At 42.7% G+C, this 6,412-nt stretch overlaps 1 protein-coding gene across 4 annotated transcripts in view; it reads left to right on the forward strand.

Annotated features, from left to right (window-relative positions):
* The window catches only part of Tnrc6a (trinucleotide repeat containing adaptor 6A), a 160,707-nt gene that overhangs the window by 73,793 nt on the left and 80,502 nt on the right, over nt 1-6,412 (forward strand). The gene's annotated exons all lie outside the window — the stretch shown is intronic.

Here is a 6,412-nt window from a genome sequence, read left to right on the forward strand (position 1 = left end):
CCCTCTCCCTCCCCTCCCCTTCCCTCTCTCCTTCCTCTCTCTTTTCTTTTCTTTTCTTTATTTTATTTAACAAGTCAGAGTTTGTCTGTGTGTAGCCTTGACTGTCTTGGAGCTTGCTCTGTAGACCACGATAACCTCCAACTCACAGAGATTCACCTGCTTCTGCTTCTAAAGTACTAGGACTAAAGGCATGCACCATCCTTGTCAGGCTGGAGCCTATTTCTTATAGCTAGCCCTCAGGGATAGGTTTTAGGATCTTGCTTTTTGCAGAGGAGGAAACAAGCTCAGAGAAGCTTAGCAGGCATCCAGAGGCTAGTGTGCCCCAGGAGGTTCAGCAGCTGAAGCAGGTTCTAAGTCCAGAGCTGAGGCAAAGACTGTGCCTAGATACTTGGTCCAGCAACAATGCCAGTGTTGGGGGCATGCCCCTCCAGGATCCCTGACCATATTCCTCTCTATGCTGTCCAGCTATCATTGAAAATTTCTCAGTGTAACTCCTTAACAAGCTAGAGGGTACCCCTACCACCCCTGGGCTAACAGATTTCTCTGGTGGTTGTTTTCGGGTTTTGAGCTTTCACTTTCCTAACGCAAGGAAATCATGAGAAGGGCTACAGGTGCCCCGGCTTGAATTAAGGAATGCACATGCTATAGAATCAGAGAGGTGTGTCGGCCCTCACTAGAGAGGAACATTCAGTTCTGGGAGAAAGGATGCCAAAAGGCAGTCTGTCTAGAGGAGGGTGTCCAGAGAGTGAAAGGCTCAAGGCCAAAGCGAATGAGTAACTCTGAAAGCATTTGGGGCTGTCTGGCCTGGCGCAGATGACTCAGGCGAAGAAAGCTCAGGAGCAGCTCTTGTTCACTGGCCCCTGTACAATCCATTTCCTTACTTGCAGCTGAGTCTCTCTCTCTCCCTCCCCTCCCCTCCCCCTCTTGCTCCCCCTTCCCCTCCCCTTCCCCTCTTCCTCTCCCTCTCTCTCCTACCTGACTCTCTTAACTTGCCTCTTTCAAACCTAGGGCTCTGCTCTCTCCTCTCTCTCATTTGCCACTTTCTTTCCTTATTGAGACAAACAAAAAGAAACAAATTGCCGTGTGTGGAACGGGTATCTGAACAGATCCTTCTGTTTATCTGTCCATCTGTCTGGCTGACAGAAGATGGCATAGCTTCTGCCTGCATCACCACCACCCAACCCCCTGCCCCTTGGCCAGCACAAATCTTGAGCTGATGATGAGGGTTAGTGGGGAGTCAGGGTGCTTGCTACTAGTCCCGATGACCAGTTTGAGCCTAGGAAATCCACATGGTAAAAAGAGAGGACCCATCTCTCAAAAATGCCCTCTGATTTCTACACAAGCACCATGACACGAGTGTGCCCACACACATGCATACAAAATAAAAGAATCTGAAAACAAAACAAAACAACAACAACAACAAAAAACATATAAGAAGCTTAAATCTTTCGTGTCCTTCAGTAAACAGACTCCCAGCCCTCTGCTCACCCAGTTTCCTATGCTCTGGTAACAGTATGTGCGCGTGGTTTTGTTTGTTTTGAGACAGGTCTCACGTGTAGCTCAGGCTGGACTGAAACTTGAAATCCACCTGCTTTAGGTTCCTGGATGCAGAGACTACCAGCATGAGCTATAATGCCTGGCTCCATTCACGAAAACTTCCTGGGTTCTTTCCTACATAGCTCGGTTAAATACCTTCGATCATAGCAGCGTAGTCCAACATTCCACTCAACAATGGCACAATGTTTGATTGTCATTTCTGGCACTAGCTTTATTCTTAGGATCCACAGACCCTAAAAATGTACACATTTAAAAAGTGTGTGATGCAATGGGGATATTCACAGAACCATAAACACAATTTGAGAACACTGTCACAACTATCACTATAATCCCCCAATCTCCTGCCCCAGTCCTAGGTGACGGTTCATCTGTTTCCTGTCTCTATGGATTTCTCTGTTCAGAACGGTTCAAGTAAATGAAATCAAGTAATAGCATGTGCTCTTTCCCATCCAGCTTCTTTCACTTAGCAAAATATTCCAAAGTTTCGTCCTCATGGTGGCATGGGCCAGCTGTTCATTAGTTTTTACGACAAATAACCTTACTGAGCAGTATGTACAGGTTCTACACTCATCTCTGCATTCTTCAGCTGGTAGACATTTGAATTATCAGTACTTCTGACTGCTAGAAAGAAATGTGCAGTACAGATTCATGTGTAAGTGTTTGAGTGCGCATTTTCCTTTTTCTTAGGGAAACACCTAGTGTTGGTAGGTCCAATGAGAGTCTGGAGTTGTGCAGCCTTGTTGTTCCGTTCCTGTGGGTAGGGCAGGAAGATTCCAATTTACCTACATACTTGTCATCACTTGCTATTAACTGTCTTCTTGATGACAGCCTTCCTAGTGGTGTAAAATGAAATCTCACTGCTGTTTTGGTTTGTATTTGGATGACGACTCTTATACCTCCCTTCTTAGCTCAAGATCCTGGGCATCTTTTGATGCTCATTAGCGTATTGTACATCTTCCTTGCACATGTAAAGCTTAGGAGCTGTGCGTCTGTCCGTTCTGTTGTGTGAGCTCCTCATTTACTTTCCATATGTAGACCCTTGCTAAAAATATGATGGGCAAATATTTTTCTCATAATAAAGTGCTATGCTTTCACTTCATCAGTATTTCCTTTGATGCATCCGCTGTCTACTTTGGATGATGTCCCATTTCCCTTTTCATTGTTGTTCCTTGTGCTTTTTAGTGTCCTTGTTAAGGAATTATTGCCAAGCCCAGCATTATAAAGATTTATGGGCCTAAGACTGTAAAATCTATGTTTTCTTCTAGGAGTTTTGTAGTTATTAGTGTTCATCTCTGATCCAGCATGAATTAATGTGTGTACATAATATATGGGAGAACAATAACAAAAGGAAAGGAAAAACATAGTTTGTCATGGGCACTGCCTTCATTCCTTTGCATTTGGATATTATTTGCTCCAGAGTCCCTTGTTTAAAAAAACACTCCTTTATAGCTTCTAGGTGGTGACACATGCCTTAAATTCCAGCACTCGGGAGGCAGAGGGAAGCAGATCTCTAAGGTCAGGCTGGACTACAGAGAGCATTCCAGGACAGCCATAGCTACACAGAAAAACCCTGTCTTCGAAGACCAAAAAAGAAAAAGAAAAAAAAAAAAGCCAACCAACAAAAACCCTCCTTCCTCTTTGAACTGTTTTGACTTTCTTATTATAATTAAATTGACCATAAGTGTGAGATTGATTTTGGGACCATCACCTCCATTCCTTTGATTTGTGTGGTCATTTTTATGGCAGTCTTGAACTGCTAAATTAAAGTGCCCTCTTAGTAACCAGCAATACAAGTCCTCCAACTTTGTTAGTGTGTGTATGGGAAAGGGAGAGGGAGAGAGAAGAGAGGAAGGGAGAGGGAAGGGGAAGAAGAGAGAGAGAAGAGGGAAGGGAAGAGAAAGGGGGGAGGAGGAAGGGAGGGAGGGGAGAGAGAGAAAGAGAGAGAGAGAGAAAGAGAGAGAGAGAGAGAGAGAGAGAGAGAGAGAGAGAGAGAGAGAGAGAGAGCACACTCTTGAGATAGGACTCTGGGTCCTGTCACACTAATCGAGTTCTCTACCGTGGAGCTACACCCCAAGCACTAACTTTGTTTTCTAGCAAGACTGTTTTGTCAATTCTGGCTCCATTGAATTTCTCCATCAATTTTAGATCAACCTGTGAAATTTTACAAAGAATCCCACTGTGATTCCTTGAAAGTGATTGTGATTCCTTAGTGTGTCCTAGAAAGAGATTGTGGGATCCTATCCTTTCTTTCTCTTAACATTTTTTTTTTGTGGATGCATGTATGAGTACATATGCATGTTCATATGTGTGTGGGTATACATGAATATGTGCCTGGATGTATGTTGTTCAGAGCATAAAACTCCACATCCCAGTGACTAGCAGACCTCCCAGGAAGCCCCACTTTTTAAAGTTTCTAGCATCTAGGGCTGGAAAGATGGCTCAACTGTAAAGTGTGTGCGCTGCTCCTGCAGAAGACAGAGTCCAAGCACCCACATCCACGCCTCACAATCACCTGAAACTCCAGCTCTAAGGGATATGATGAACTCTTCTGCCCTCTGTGAACACTTACATTCATATGCACACACCCATACATAACACATATGGACATAAAATTACAAATAAGGTATGTGTGTTTATGTGTTTAGAGAAAGTTTCCACAGCTCAGTGGCACCAACCTGGGGAGTGATCCTTGAGGGGACACTGAAGATCTAAACCACAGGACTGACAGAAAATCAGGTGAACCGAAAGCGACAGTGATGGGAACAGGAAGAGAACATAAAGGGTGGTCTTGAATTGGGGGAAACTTTAAAAAACAAGATCCCCAAACTCACACACTGAAAGAAGCAAAAATGAATGCATAGAGTTAGCATAGCTACAGAATATTAAAGTACCTTAGGTCAAGTTACAAGGCAGATAGCATAGTGGTTAAAAAGATTGCACGTATGGAGCTCAGTGGTAGAGCACTTGCCTAACTATGCCTAGCTGCTAGGGTTCAATCCCTAGCACAGTCATTTAAAAAGTTGAATTTTTTAAGGTTAATTAAAAAAATGAAAGCACTTTACAGTCCATACCATAGACAAAGAGACAACTGCTTTAATATACAAAGATCTTTCATAATTATAAGAAATAGAAACTGGTCCTCAAGAAATTTAGATTATTTATAAACACACACACACACACACACACACACACACACACGCATGCATGCACATATACACGCACAGAGAGAGAGACAGAGAGACAGAGAGACAGAGAGAGGAGAAGGGAAGAAAAGGGAGGACAGACTGACAGCCAAGCTAAATAAAGTAAGGGAAGGGATTGAGAAAGCACTCCCCACAGTGGGAAAGAAGCCGTGTGTCTCTAGTGGCAGGTGAGGATCTGAGTTGGTACAACACCCCCTGACAACACTCATTATGTCTAAGCTGTTAAAACCCCTCCCTCAAGAAAATTGCTAATGTTCATTATGTTTGACCCAATTGTTCTATTTCTGAGTCTCTGCCACCAATGTTTCAAATGTATCAATGAATGTGAAAGCAGAAGAAATTTTAGAATAATTACAAACTAGCAGAAAAGTTTGAAGTACTCCAAAGAGCCCTTTTCTCCCTAAATCTGTGGAAAATAAATTGCTGGCCATTTAGAAATATATCCAAATGTATGCCTCATCTCTTTGAGAGAAAGGCACACCTTAGTTCCTGAATGCTGGAAAGTACAGCCACTGAATTCAAGCAATTAACATGGAAATTATTGAGTCCTCACACCCCTTTTGGCCCCCTGATTACAGTCATACAGAGGACCCAGTTTACAATCAAACATTGCTTTTTAATGTCATGTTTCCTTTCTCCTCTCCTTCCCCTTCTGCCTGGTACCAAGGATAGAAACCAAGGCCTTACTCATGTTAGATAAATGCTCTATCATTGAGGGACATCTCCAACCTTTAAAAACAAAACAAAACAAAACAAAACAAAAACAAAACAAAATCTTTCCCTAAATTGCCCATGCTGATCTTGAATGGTCACTCCTCCTCACAGCCCTCTCACAAGTAGTTAGGATTTCAGACCTGCTTCACCAGACCTGACTTTGGTCTCCTTCAGCTAGCAACAGTTCCTTCATTTTCTATTACTATTTAAAATCTTGGCACCCTAAATGCTGCCAGTTCACCCTTGCAAAGTTTAATTTGTGTGAGTTCTTCATGATCAGATTTAGATTGTCCATCTTGGGCAGAAAGATGCTGGAATGATTCTGTTTTTCTCCTTGCCTCCTTCCAGGGATGCTAGACTCACAAGATGCTAACTTTGATCAGTTCATGGAGATGGTATCTCCCCCCCCCTTTTAGTTTATAAGCAATTTGTGGGAGGTATTTTAAAATTATGTAAACACCCTGTTTCTCATCAGAGTCTTTAGAAACAGCTTTATTGATTCACATATTTAAAGCGTGCAATTTGATGAGTTTTGACATCTGTCTACAGCTGTGAAACTGTCACTACAATCAAGATAGCAAACATATCTGTCGTCTCCCAACATTTCCCTCTTTCTTGTCATCCTTCCCTCTCATCTTCCCCCCATTCTTCCTGTCTTCAGGCATCCATTGACAGCTTTTCTATCACTAAGGAGTAGTTTATATTTTCTGTAACTTTATACGTTGGATCATCCAGTCTCTGTCATTCTCCTCACCTGCTGCCATGGCCCCTCTCTATCAGCATGAAAACCCTGAAATTCCTCCGTGTTGCCCCTGACAACAGCCCACCTCTTTGCTGATGCATACTGTCCTTTTGTTTTTTTTGTTTTTGTTTTTTTTAAGATTTATTTATTTATTATATGTAAGTACACTGTAGCTGTCTTCAGACACCCCAGAAGA

The sequence above is a fragment of the Mastomys coucha genome, unplaced genomic scaffold, assembly GCF_008632895.1.
Source record: "Mastomys coucha isolate ucsf_1 unplaced genomic scaffold, UCSF_Mcou_1 pScaffold21, whole genome shotgun sequence".
NCBI lineage: Eukaryota > Metazoa > Chordata > Mammalia > Rodentia > Muridae > Mastomys > Mastomys coucha.